The sequence below is a fragment of the Bufo gargarizans genome, chromosome 2 (assembly GCF_014858855.1).
Source record: "Bufo gargarizans isolate SCDJY-AF-19 chromosome 2, ASM1485885v1, whole genome shotgun sequence".
NCBI lineage: Eukaryota > Metazoa > Chordata > Amphibia > Anura > Bufonidae > Bufo > Bufo gargarizans.
In genome coordinates, this window is record NC_058081.1 from 581,682,180 (window position 1) to 581,697,115 (window position 14,936).

Genomic DNA, 14,936 nt, shown 5'->3' on the forward strand with positions numbered 1-14,936 from the left:
TGCGGTCTGCACATGCGCAGAACTTTAAAAATGTGGAACAGCAGCCTATGCCCGACTGCTAGACCTGACGCGTACTAATAGTACTAAGGCGTGGGTACGAATTGCAAATGACACCTCGTTGTGTTCGGTATCAACCCTCCCATGGCTAGTAGGCTCCCCGCGCCCAACGTTGTCGCGATTGTCTTTCTCTGCCCATCATACATTTGTAACTTTGGCGTCCATCGGTCGCCCTACCTCGCTGATTGATCCTAAAGGCCCCCTGGTACCAGTCACTGATCACCCTAGATTCCCTCCAGGGCACTCACCCAAGCACTTTCTTCAGGGTACGAGATCCCGACCGATCAGGTTCTGCCAGGTAGTCTCTGGTCCCACACTTAAGCCCTTGTCCCAGATTTTAGAGACCCCACTGACCCGTAATTCCTTTGAATACCTGCAGCTTCAGCACTTCTATGCCTCTTTAAGTAGAACCCATGCGCTGGGCAGAAAGCTCACTGAGTTTGAGCGGATGTGTGTTTCTCCCTCAGGGACCCCACACCCCATATCCGCGATATATAAGCTACTGATACAACAGCGGTCCTCATGCCTTCCTCCATATTGTCAAGCCTGGGAGCGGAATTTGGGGAATCAGTATGCCCCGGCCCAGTGGAACAGGTGCTTCCTTCTAGCACACAAATCTACGATCTCTGCCAAAGCTCAGGAAACGAGTTACAAAATTATTTCCAGATGGTACAGAGTACCGGCATTGCTCCACAAATGGTTCCCGACGGTGTCGGACCGTTGCTGGAGATGCCTCAAGGAGGAAGGCACGATGATCCACATTTGGTGGAACTGCACTGGCCAGCGACCTTTCTGGGACTTCGTTCATAGAACGATTAAGGAGGTCACAGGTGTCCCCATCCAGAATTCCCCAGAAGCCCTCTTGCTGTTCGACAGTGTCCTAAATGTTCCAGCATATAAGAAGTCCCTCTTAACGTACATGGTTCAGGCAGCGAAAGCAGTGATTCCTAGACACTGGAAAACCGTCTCTCCCCCCTCGCCTGAGGAGTGGTTCGATGAAATCGCTTTGTACCAGAGGTTGGAAGACCTCATTAGTGTTACGCCTGTAGATGTCACGCGATATGTGATGATATGGGGCCCCTGGGAAACCTTTCGCTCTTCAACCGCATTCCGTGATGCGCAAATTTAACTGCCTCATCAGAGAATGTACCCTCCCCCCATCCTTTCCTCCCCCCTGTTCCCTTGTCTGATGTCTTGTCTGTCTATTTGTTCTTAGAATTCACAAACCCATCTAGTTGTGTTTGATTCATACTTACTCATGACTAGTACTGTGTAATGATGAGTATGTATTCCCACTGCGATTCTGTGGACACCATACTTGAATTGTTCACACTGTTTGAATATGTGCATACCTTTGCTTTGGTTGTACCAAAAAAACTTCAATAAAATCGAAATTAAGTAAAATAAAAATAAAATAAATAAAAAATGTGAAACAGATAAATACCGGATCCGTTTTTCCGGATGACAACCGGAAAGATGGATCCGGTATTGCAATGCATTTGTCAGATGGATCCGCATCCAGAACCGTCTGAAAAATGCATCCGTTTGCGTCTGGAATGCCTGCTGGAATCCTCTGCTGCAAGTGTGAAAGTATCCTAATAAATATCAGTTAGGCCCCTTTCACATGGGCGAGTATTCCGCGTGCATGCGATGCGTGAGTTGAACGCATTGCACCCGCACTGAATACCGACCCATTCATTTCTATAGGTCTGTTCACATGAGCAGTGATTTTCACGCATCACTTATGCGTTGCATGAAAATCGGAGCATGCTCCTCTTTGTGCGTTGCGGTGCGATAATCCACGCAACACAGGCCCCATAGAAGTGAATGGGGTTGCGTGAAAATCGCAAGCATCCGCAAGCAAGGGCGGATGCGGTGCGATTTTCACACACGGGATGAAGACCCGATCATTATTATTTTCCCTTATAACATGGTTATAAGGGAAAATAATAGCATTCTGGATACAGAATGCATAGTCAAATAGCACTGGAGGGGTTAAAAAAATAATTATTATTATTTAACTCACCTTAGTCCACTTGTTCGCGTAGCCCGGCATCTCCTTCTGTCTCGTTTGCTGAACAGGACCTGGGGTGAGCATTAATTACATGAACAGGACCTGTGATGACGTCACTCCTGTCATCACATGTTCCATCACATGATCCATCACCATGGTAAAAGATCATGTGACGGACCATGTGATGACCGGAGTGACGTCATCACAAGTCCTGTTCATGTAATGAATGCTCACCCCAGGTCCTGTTCAGCAAAGGAGACAGAAGGAGATGCCGGCTACGCGAACAAGTGTACTAAGGTGAGTTAAATAATTTTTATTTATTTTTTTAACCCCTCCAGCGCTATTTTACTATGCATTCTATATTCAGAATGCTATTATTTTCCCTTATAACCATGTTATAAGGGTAAATAATACAATCTACACAACCCCGATCCCAAACCCGAACTTCTGTTAAGAAGTTCGAGTTTGGGTACCAAACATGCGCGATTTTTTTCACGCGAGTGCAAAACGCATTACAATGTTTTGCACTCGCGCAGAAAAATCGCGGGTGTTCCCGTAACGCACCCGCACATTTTCCCACAACGCCCGTGTGCAAGGGGCCTTAAGGCACACTTAGAGTGCATGTTCACTCAGTTTTCATCTTTAAAAAAATCTGAAATGCTGCGCTGATTAATTCCTTACTGCCTAACAAACAATTAAAGGGAGGCTGTCAGCAGTTTTGATCCTTCAAAACTAGCAATTAAGAAAAGGGAGACTGTCAGCAGTTTGACCACTCAAAACAGCTGAAAGCCCTAGATAGGTGTAAAGCAGTTAAAGGGCATCTGTCAGCAGATTTGTACCTATGAAACTGGCTGACCTGTTATATGTGCGCTTGGCAGCTGAAGGCACATGCACATTTCGGCAAAAAGTTTAACTTTGGTCTCATATTACCAGAGCACCTTCTTCCACATGTTTGCTGTGCCCCTACATGGCTGGGGCAAACTGCAAAAGGGACTTCTTATGACTTGCTTTCAAAAATGGCCACTCTTCCATAAATGCCAGATTTGTGGAGAACACGACTAATAGTTGTCCTGTGGACAGATTCTCCCACCTGAGCTGTGGATCTCTGCACCAACTCCAGAATGACCAAGTGCCTCTCGGATGCTTCTCTAATTTGTAGTCTCCTTGCCATTGCCATCAGTTTAGGTTTAGTCATCTCTTGGTAGTTTTGCGGCTGTGCGATACTCCATTTTTGGGTGATAGATTGAACAATGCTATGTGAGATGATCAGAGCTTGGGATATTTTATTTTATAACCTAACCCTGCTTTACAGTTCTCCAAAACTTTATCCCTGACCTGTCTGGTGTGTTCCTTGGTTTTCATGATTCGGTTTGATCAATTACGTTCTCTAATAAACCTTAGGCCTTCACAAAACAGCTGTAGTTATACTGATAATAAATTATACACAGCTGCACTCTATTTACTAATTAGGCAATTGGTTACACTTGATTTTATTTTGTGATATTAGAGTACAGGGGGCTAAATACAAATGCTCACCAAATCATTAGTCAGACCACACATGGAGTACTGTGTACAGTTCTGGGCTCCAGTGAACAAAGCAGACATAGCAGAGCTGGAGAGGGTCCAGAGGAGGGCAACTAAAGTAATAACTGGAATGGGGCAACTACAGTACCCTGAAAGATTATCAAAATTAGGGTTATTCACTTTAGAAAAAAGATGTCTGAGGGGAGATCTAATTAATATGTATAAATATATCAGGGGTCAGTACAGAGATCTCTCCCATCATCTATTTATCCCCAGGACTGTGACTGTGACGAGGGGACATCCTCTGCTTCTGGAGGAAAGAAGGTTTGTACACAAACATAGAAGAGGATTCTTTACGGTAAGAGCAGTGAGACTATGGAACTCTCTGCCTGAGGAGGTGGTGATGGTGAGTACAATAAAGGAATTCAAGAGGGACCTGGATGTATTTCTGGAGCGTAATAATATTACAGGCTATAGCTACTAGAGAGAGATCGTTGATCCAGGGAGTTAGTCTGATTGCCTGATTGGAGTCTGGAAGGAATTTTTTTATTCCCCTAAAGTGAGGAAAATTGGCTTCTACCTCACAAGTTTTTTTTTGCCTTCCTCTGGATCAACTTGCAGGATTACAGGCCAAACTGGATAGACAAATGTCTTTTTTCGGCCTTATGTACTACAGTCATGTGAAAAAATTAGGACACCCTTTGAAAGCATGTGGTTTTTTGTAACATTTTTAATAAAAGGTTATTTCATCTCCGTTTCAACAATACAGAGAGATTAAAGTAATCCAACTAAACAAAGAAAACTGAAGAAAAGTCTTTTCAAGATCTTCTGTAAATGTCATTCTACAAAAATGCCTATTCTAACTGAGGAAAAAGATAGGACACCCTCACATGTATTCCCTCTTAAATTGGCTCAGATCTCACACAGGTATATCACACCAGGTGCACATAATTAGTAGATCGTTACTCTGCATGTTGAATGAGGCTTGCCCTATTTAAACCTCAGACATTTAGTTTGGTGTGCTCCTGACTGTTGAAGTGAGAGTGAGCACCATGGTGAGAGCAAAAGAGCTGTCAGAGGACTTCAGAAAAAAGATTGTAGCAGCCTATGAGTCTGGGAAGGGATTTAAAAAGATCTCAAAAGATTTTGAAATCAGCCATTCCACTGTCCGGAAGATAGTCTACAAGTGGAGGGCTTTCAAAACAACTGCCAACATGCCCAGGACTGGTCGCCCCAGCAAGTTCACCCCAAGAGCAGACCGCAAGATGCTAAAAGCGGTCTCCAAAAACCCTAAAGTGTCATCTCGAGAACTACAGCAGGCTCTGGCTACTGTTGATGTAGAAGTACATGCCTCTACAATCAGAAAGAGACTGTACAAGTTTAACTTGCATGGGAGGTGTGCAAGGAGGAAACCTTTGCTTTCCAAGAGAAACATCGAGGCCAGACTGACATTTGCCAGAGATAAAGTTGACAAAGACCAGGACTTCTGGAATAATGTTCTTTGGACAGATGAGTCCAAAATTGAATTATTTGGACACAACAGCAGAGGACATGTTTGGCGTAAACCAAACACAGCATTCCAAGAAAAGAACCTCATACCAACTGTGAAGCATGGAGGTGGAAGTGTCATGGTTTGGGGCTGCTTTGCTGCAGCAGGACCTGGTCAGCTCACCATCATAGAATCCACGATGAATTCTACTGTGTATCAGAAGGTGCTTGAAGAACATGTGAGACCATCAGTTAGAAAATTAAAGCTGAAGCGGAACTGGACCATGCAACATGACAATGACCCAAAACATACTAGTAAATCAACCAAAGATTGGCTGAAAAAGAAGAAATGGAGAGTCCTGGAATGGCCAAGTCAAAGTCCAGATTCGAATCCCATTGAGATGCTGTGGGGTGACTTGAAAAGGGCTGTACGTGCAAGAAACCCCTCAAACATCTCACAGCTGAAAAAGTTCTGCATTGAGGAGTGGGGTAAAATTTCCTCAGACCGATGTCGAAGACTGGTAGATGGCTACAAGAACCAAAGGAGGTAACACTCGCTATTAGGGGCAAGGGTGTCCTATCTTTTTCCTCAGTTAGAATAGGCATTTTTGTAGAATGACATTTACAGAAGATCTTGAAAAGACTTTTCTTCAGTTTTCTTTGTTTAGTTGGATTACTTTAATCTCTCTGTATTGTTGAAACGGAGATGAAATAACCTTTTATTAAAAATGTTACAAAAAACCACATGCTTTCAAAGGGTGTCCTAATTTTTTCACATGACTGTATGTTACTATGTTACTATGTTACCACACTTTTTAGACTTTTATTTATACATTTTTTTGAAAACTATGTATCATTTTCTTCTCACTTCACACTTTGTGTTGATTTATCACAAAAAAATCCCAATAAAATAAATTTAAGCTTGTGGGTGTAATGTGAAAAAATGTGGCAAAGTTGAAGGGGCATGAATAATTTTTCAAGGCACCATGTCACAAACCAGCGGGTGCGAACCCATTGTGCCACATGTCCTACCTCCTCTAAGGGCGCTGTCTTAGTGAACCCCTGGATCTTCACAGTACCCCTGATGGTGGAGATAGACTTTCCTGAGGGGAACACCAGGTCGCTACCTCTTGAGGAGGATAGGCACACAAGGCAGCTGGTCCAAGCAGACCAGGAGGTACCTGAGAAAGGTACCAGAGGTGCAGGACAAAAAGATGAGGCAGAGGTGTAGTCAGACAGCCAAAAGGTCAGGGCAGGCAGCACAGGTACAAGTCAGGCAATCCGGGTTGGCAACAGGAGAGTCAAGGCAAGCAGGTAGGGATATAACAGGTAGCAGAGTCCAGGAATATAGATACGAGTCAGGAACACAAGAACACAAGCTGAAAACAGGAACCTTAGCAGGGCACAAGGTCCTTGACACTGAGGCATCTGGGAAGGGGGCTGACCCATCTATATATGCGCAGGAGGGCTAGGATAGGTCAGCGAGGTCACATGACCTAACTCATAAAGTCCAGGACGTGAGGCGCGCCGGCCCTTAAGGAAGTGCTGCAGGAAGCAAACAGCAAGCATGCTGTGGGCAGGGCTGAGCGCAAACTGTGGAGTGGATCCCAGAACAACAGCACCCACAGGGACAGAGCCCAGGATGGGAAGCACCGCTGAACACGGCACCCGGGACTGCGGCGGTAAGCAGGGGAACAGCGGTGCACAGCAGCCGCTGTTACACACTGCAGTGCCCTTCTTTGGGTGACACACAGTGATATTGCCTTCTTAGTGCTCTCCACACAGTATAATACATTTTTAGCACCCCCACACAGTATGATATTCCTTTAGTGCCCTCACAGAATATGATGACACTTTAGTGCCCCCACACACAGTAAAATGCCCCCTTAGCGCCCCCTACAAACAGTATAAAACCCCTTAGTACCCCCACATAGTTTTTTGCTCTCTTAGTGCCCACATGAAGTATAGTGCCCCACACACAATATTAAACCGCTTAGTATCCCCACATGTCCTCTTCTTGCCCCCACACAGTATAATGACGCCTATATCACTGTACAGGTCTCCTCTAGTTTGTGCTGTTTGTGGCTCTGCTCAGCAGGCGCAATGACATCAGTGCATAGAAATGCAGTCCCATGGAAATAAATGTCTCCGCTTCCAAACCGCAAAAAATGTGGATTGGACTAAGACCAAAACTTCTCATGTGCATGAGGCCTTCAAGCGGTTTTCCTGGATTACTATGGACTAAGATTTATGCTTATATAATTGCTTACCTCATGTACATCTTCCCCATGTTTTTTTTTATTTGGATGCTCCTGATCCGTTTTTACCATCTGGCTTGTTTCCATCTTATAGGTGGCACTTTCTGTTGCTGTATCCAACCAAACCCATGATGACCGTCTCCATTCCCTGCCATAGCTCCAACACCGCCCCTAAAAATGCCCAGCTAGTAACATAGACAATCCCCTATCACTGCCCCGATTCCAGTTTAGACACGCCCACGGACATGACATCATAGAAAATAAGAAAGAGCTGCATGGACATGGTTATATGACCACAGCCCAGAACGGAACACAGGAGCCATTAATGTAAAAGAAATACATTACAAAATTACAGAGACTAATTTTATAAGGTGTGGATGCAAACCAGAAAACCCCTTCGAGGCACAAGTGACATACACTATACAGATCACTTATCTTTGCTATAATTACAGCACATTCATCTAATGTTGTAAATGTACTAGTGTTTAATACGGCATGCATCTAAGGGATCTTCACTATAAAGTGGTTACTGCACAAAAGTCCAAAAATAGCAATTATCTGCAAATATAATAACGTGCAAGGTGACCTTCCAAAAATGAATGACTCATGGTCTGACGTGCGGAAACCAATGTCATATGTAAAATCCCACGGTGAGCAATATTAACATGACATTCCTACCCACTATTCAAACAAATTAACAGGGACCTAGCTACTAGGGATACAGAGGCAGCAGTCGCACCTGGGCCAAGGTGTCTTGAGGGACACAAAGACCTGTGAGAAGACACCAGTATAAGCATGTGGTAGGTGGGGGGGGCAAAGGAGCTTCTGAGGCTATGTTCAGGCAATGTGCTGCCTATGTAAAGAACAGCAAGGACCCCACAGAAACATGGCATGTCCCCCTGGAGTACACTACCACAGTCAGGGAAGCTAGATTTTAGACTGTTTTAGGTATTGTATTGTATACGTGCAAGTATACACACTCAAGACTGAGCCCTAGAACCATGAGGAGGGGGCTAGGTGTTCATCCAGAATACATATAGCTAAAGACAGGTACACTATGCCCGTCTGAATGAGGCCTACATGTATATATATATATATATATATATATATATGATAAGTGCGGAGTGCAGGATTCCCTCACAGCAGTGTCCAACTTGCGACACAATACACGAGGCCCGGCGTATACTACCACACAGCCTACGTGGCGATATAAAGGCCTCCTAGGCATCTCAGGGAACTGATCCGATCGACTTTATCTGCAGTTACATCAGACTTTCTGATGATCTATTAGATATTGATAACACTGTGTAAAGATTACCTTATTTCCAGCCGTGTCCCCGGGAGGTGAGTGACTCCATTGTGAGGCCTGATTTCCATAAAGTGATATTAGGATCCTCTCAGCAAGTTTGGGAGTAGTGTCTGTTCCGCTAGTAACGAGCTGTTTTTCACTGAGAGTTTGTCAGCGTCTGTTATCTCTCGCCTTGGCCGGGGTATGGATTGTTGGTGAAAATCTTTGCCTGGTACAGTAGTGTTCTCTCTTTGCTTTCCAGGCCAGGAATTTTTCATTGAATAATTTTTAACTAAGGCTTTGGGAGGGGGCCCGGGTCTTCCTACATTATTCACCGCTCAGCCATGCAGAGAGAACCTGTAAAAGATCTTTTTTTTCCTATGTTTCTAACGTAAAGCCACGAGTAATGAAAGCTTCTGGATATAGTTTATCTGCAGATATCAGCAGCACACAGGTAACTGATGGCTGGGAGGACATGATGGGACCTGTTGTTCCACAGCAACTGCTTTAGCGACACATATAAGGCCTTATTCACCCGTCAGTGACTCACGGATGTGTGCTGTCCAGGCTCTATTTTGTCCTATTATAGTTTAAGGGCCCACAAAAAACACGGACCTAACATGGACATCAGGACGCCATCTGTGTTTCACAGACCATGTATGTTCTGAAAATTAACTTCAGTGGAATACGGATGACACACGGAAAGAGCAAAAAATGGACTCACAGACCAAACACGGATCTTTCACGGAAATCTTCACGGATGAATAACTGACCATCTTATCACGGATTTCATCTCGGACACAGATGTGTGAATAAGGCCTAAGGGCTCATGCACACGACCGTATGTATTTTGTGGTCCGCGAACACAGATCCGCAAAAATCCTAATGATGTCCGTGTTGCACAGTTTTTTTTTGCGGTTTCATTGTAACAATGCCTGTACTAGTCCGCACAACGGACAAGGATAGGACATGTTCTATTTTTTTTGCCGATTTTTTAAAAGCCCTATTGAAATGAAGAAATGAATAGTTCAGTATATGAACCTGTAAAAAAACAGAACGGAAACAGAAGAAAAATACTTTTGTGTGCATGAGCCCTAAGGCATAGTTCCCATACTCCTGATTAGAAAGCCCAGGTTTTTAACCCCTTCCCCACCACGTCTCATAAATAAACAGCCCATCCATTTACACGTTGGGTTTGATGGCACTGTGCACTTCTGCGCACGGTGCCATCATCAGGATCGGACTGTCACAATGACAGCCCGGTCCTGTACTATGACAGGGAACTAAAAAAAATCAGTTCCCTGTCACAGAAAACCCCTGATTACAGAAAGGCATTAGAACTACAATACTTGGAGGTTTTATAAATACTGGAGGAACTCTAGGGGGCATTATAACTACTGGGGACACTATAGGGGGCTTTATTGCTACTTTGGGGTCTATAGGGGTTCCTTATAGATCGACCTTATTACTACTGGGGGCTATAAAGGGGTGCCTTATACAGGGGCCTTGTTACTGTTGGGGGCACTATAGGAGGCCTAAGGGTACTTTCACACTTGCGGCATGCAAACTGATAGCATTTGTCAGACGGATCAGGATCCTGATCCGTATGAAAGATACATTGAAATGCTGGATCTGTCTTATCCGTAAAAACTGATTTGGCATTTACTTTTTTCACATTTTTTGCAGTCGGAGCATGTGCAGACCGCAATGCCAGATCCGTTTTGCCAGAACACTCGGGACCGGGCCGGATTGCTCTCCAATCAGAATGCATTAGGATAAAACTGATCAGTTATTTATACCGCTAGTGTGAAAGTACCCTTATTTCTATTGGTGGCACTATAGTGCTACTATAACAACGGGGGGTACTGTGGGGGGCATTATTATTATTGAGCACAGTATGGAGGGCACTACAACTAATTGGGGAGCATTGCCACTATTTGGGGTACTGTAGAGGGCACAATTACTATTAAGGCCAGGCTGGGAGCACTATTGCTGTTGGGGAGGGCCTATCTATATGGCACTGTTATTTCTGCAGTATAGTGTTTGTGGGCACTGGGGAGCACAGTAGCCATAATATTGCTGGGGCAGAAGGATGTCAATGTTGGGGCACCAGGAGGGGAAGGATGATGAAAAAAGAATTTAAAATGTCAGTAGAACTCTGCAGAAATGAGATGCAGCTGAAAGAAGTAATTCAAATAGAGAAGATGAGGAAAGAGAATGTGTACATTAGAGGAGACATCACTGGATGTATTAGGTATGTGGTGCCATATTCTATTTTAAATGAACATGGCCCATCAATTGGAATTTTTTTCTAGGTGTGGGCCATATATCTGGCTGAGCTTGAGACCCTGGCCCTGATCTAAGTGGTCATTCCCCAGGAGCAAGCCGCCTCTAGTAACCAAATGGCTATTTGATTCCTATGGTATCTGGTAGCTTTGTGAAGGCTCCCAGGCCTGCCATAGTAGAGTTCCTATTTATAGTAATATAACAATTCTAACCATACAGTGCAGTCTATGGTATCATCAATCTAATGATTGCATGTTCAAGTCCCATAGGAAGACAAAAAAAAAAAAACTCAAATCACGCGTGTATCCCTATTTTACATATACAAATGAATAAACAAAAAATGTCCAAACTATATTAAAATATAAAAGTATGTATGGTCCGTGGTGAATGCTGTTACCGAAAAAATGGCCAAATGTAAAGTTTACGTTTGCCTTTGTCTCCCAAAGCATTGAATAAAAAGTGATTATAAAGTCATACATACCCCCAAATAGTGTCAATAAAAATGGGTCCATAGATAAATATATAAAACATTATGGGTGTCAGAATATGGTGATGCAAAGATTTTTTTTTCCAAAGTTTTTTATTGTCTTGAAAGTATTAAAACATGACAAAAACTATATAAATGCAGCATCGCTATAGGAGAGCACATCTCAACATCTCCCAACCTGTGAGCTTGCTTTCTAAGCCCAGCAGGCGTGATGATGTCACTTCATCTCGCCTGTTGATGGGGAGAGTACCGGGCAGGGAATGGTGGAGCCGGGAGCTGACGGCTCCCTGCTTCACCACTGCATTCAACCGTGTCTCTGTGCTCAGGACAACCCCTCTGACATATACCGTAGTTGAAAGAGGGACATACCTCTGCCATCCTGAGACTGTGAGACTGAAATCCGGCACTGTCACCCTAAATTCGAGACAGCTAGAAGGACTAGCGATGTAAACAGTAAAGAGACCATAGTGCTTGCATCGCCTTCTTCGAGAGTCTGACCCCTGATATCAATGGCCTATCTGTGTCTTTTCAGCCACACACATTAGAGTAGTTCAGGACAGTATTCCATGAAGATTCCATCAGAGAATGAAAAGGGATGGGAAAATAGAAAAACTGAACCTGTTGTGTATTCCTATTGTTGGAAAATGCATAAGCAGGTATTCAATACAGGTGTGGGTTGGGCCAGGGCAATGACCTGTAATCTACAACCTGTTCTTACAAAGAATAAAAGATTACGCTGGAAAAGAGGAACTATTACATGTCCATACACTGATTTATAAAACACGTCTTTGTCACAATATCACACTATTCACAGAATCAGTGGTAGGACCACAGAAGCCTCACCTTCAATTGTCAGGATCTGACATCAGGTCAGGAACTAGATGCTTTATTACAAGACGTCCTCCTAGCATTAAAGGGAACATGTCGTGTTGTATAATACAGTCCTATCTGCAGGCAGCCTGTTATAGAGCAGGGGGAGCCGAGCGGACTGATTTATAGTTCTGTGGGGGAAAAAAATCTGTATAACTTGTATTTTGTTCATTTATATCCCTTCTTTTTCTAGGCTTAGAAATCAACTGGGCGGTGTCAGGACTGCCCACTGGACTCCTAAGCCTAGAAACAGCAGGGTTTTACAGATTCACTGTATTTCACAAAATTTCATTTAATTTAAAGAGGACCTTTCACTTGTATAAACTATGTGAACTGAGTATGCTGCCATATAGAGCGGCGCCCGGGGATCTCACTGCACTTACTATTATCCCCGGGCGCCGCTCCGTTCTCCCGTTATAGGCTCCGGTACCTTTGCGCCTTAAGTCATAGTAGGCGGGTCTTCCCTTGTCCTGTGGGCGTCTCCTTCTCCTAGGCTGCAGCGCTGGCCAATCGTAGCACACAGCTCACAGCCTGGGAGAAAAAAACCTCCCAGGCTGTGAGCTGTGCGCTGCGATTGGCCAGTGCTGCAGCCTAGGAGAAGGAGACGCCCACAGGACAAGGGAAGACCCGCCTACTATAACTTAAGGAGCAAAGGTACCGGAGCCTATAACGGGAGAACGGAGTGGCGCCCGGGGATAATAGTAAGTGCAGTGAGATCCCCGGGCGCCGCTCTATATGGCAGCATACTCAGTTCACATAGTTTATACAAGTGAAAGGTCCTCTTTAACCCTTAGGATACCAGAGGTTTTTTCATTTTTGCATTTTCATTTTTCTTCCCTATTTTCCTTGAGCCACAACTTTTTTATATTTCCGGTCACATAGCTGTATGAGGGCTTATTTTTTGCAGGACAGGTTGTACTTTCTAATGCCATTAATTATGGCATAAAATGTAGTGGGAAGCAGTAAAAAAAATGGAAAAAAAAGGCAATTCCTCCATCGTTTTACGGGTTTTGTTCCCACGGCGTTTCGTTTACGGCAAAACTAACCCATGCCCTTGATTCTCTGGGTCCGTACAATTACAATGATACCCCATATGTATAGGTTCTTTATGTCTAAATAGTGTAAAAATAAATGTTAACTTTGATTTTAAAAAAATGTTTACATCACCATATTCTGACCCCCATTTTTTTTATACTTATGTCTACTGAGCTGTTTAGGGGCTCATTTTTTTTTCAGAACAATCTGTAGTTTTTATTGATACCATTTTGGAGTGTGCCTGACTTTTTGATCACATTTTATTTAATTTTTTGGGAAAAGAGAAGCAATGAAAAAAATTTGCCGTATTGGATTTTTTTTTTCCTATTTTAATAGTATAAGCATTGTCAGTCACGGTGCTATCCATAATGTTTATATTTATTGTTATTTAGGCATTTATTTTTTAATTATACGGAAAGGGGAGGTGATTTAAACTTTTATATTTTTTTATTTTTTATATAGTTTTTAAAAAATTTATTTTTTTGTGATGATTTTGTGGCTCATATATATACATTTTGTTCTAACAGGGATTTTTAAAATGCCATTCAAACTCAATATTGCTCATTTCTTATCCTGGCCTGCCAAAATAAGAATTGCAGCATGAACACTTTCAGCCTCGTCAGTTTGGCTAATTGGGGCGTTGGTAGGAAGCCTGGAAGAGCGACCTTCCGGGTTTTTGCGCATTAAGATGCCATGATCTCACTTGATCATGGCATCTAAAGCATTTAATCAGAGATCTGCCGGCCATGGCGTCCGCTACATGTGCAATCGGGTGCCATGTTTACACATCGCTCGAGCGCCCTACATGTATGGTGCTGGTATCGAATGGCTTAATAGAGAATGGTGTAAATAGAAAATTTCTAAATCACTTTAAAAAAAAAATGCCTACATCCACCTCAAAAAAGCTGTAAAGTCTTGGCCACTAGGGGTCTAACTTCAACCTAACTTGCAGTCCACTGCCTGTTGTCAGGGCCCTCCGATGTCTGTAAGTGTGATTTCCTCCTTATCTGTTCTGTGAGCTCCACAGTAAAGTGCTGGCAGATTCCAAAGAAGTGAGACTCGCCCTGCTTCTGAGTGAAATATATCTAGCTGTGCAGCTGAAACAGAGAATAATATGGCTCAAAAAACAATACAGAAGCCAAAACACAACAGTTTGGTCACAGTTATGATTGTACAAGCACAGTCATTATGTATACTTTTTTTAAAACCAGGTACGCTTCAAGGGCTCATGCAAACGACTGTACCCAAAACACAGACCATGTGTGTTCCACATTTTGTGGAACATAACATCCTGGCCTCTTTAGAACAGTCCTATCCTTGTCTGTAAAATCGACAAGAATAGGACTTGTTCTATTTTTTTTGCGGGTACCACAGAATGGACATAAGGATGTGGACAGCATACGGTACGTCTTTTGCGCCCCCGTTGAAGTTAATGAGTTGGCATCTGACTGCGTAATGAAATCAGACCAAAAATACAGTAGTGTGAATGCAGCCTAAATGACAGGGGATGTCCTGATGAAGAAACTCCTTTGACGTTTAATATCAAACAAATTATTTAACATGGTCTATTTAGTCAGGAAACAAAATGTTCTGTGTAATACATTGTAAGAATTTTTTGTTTTTACTTAT

General features: G+C 43.3%; 1 long non-coding RNA gene across 1 annotated transcript in view; it reads right to left on the reverse strand.

The window, feature by feature from the left end:
- LOC122926754 overlaps positions 1-8,794 on the reverse strand; it is a 266,580-nt gene extending 257,786 nt beyond the window's left edge. Inside the window, exon 1 of the long non-coding RNA XR_006387711.1 lies at positions 8,660-8,794. This is a non-coding gene — a long non-coding RNA (uncharacterized LOC122926754). The remainder of the gene's footprint in view (positions 1-8,659) is intronic.
- Between the last annotated feature and the right edge of the window lie 6,142 nt (positions 8,795-14,936).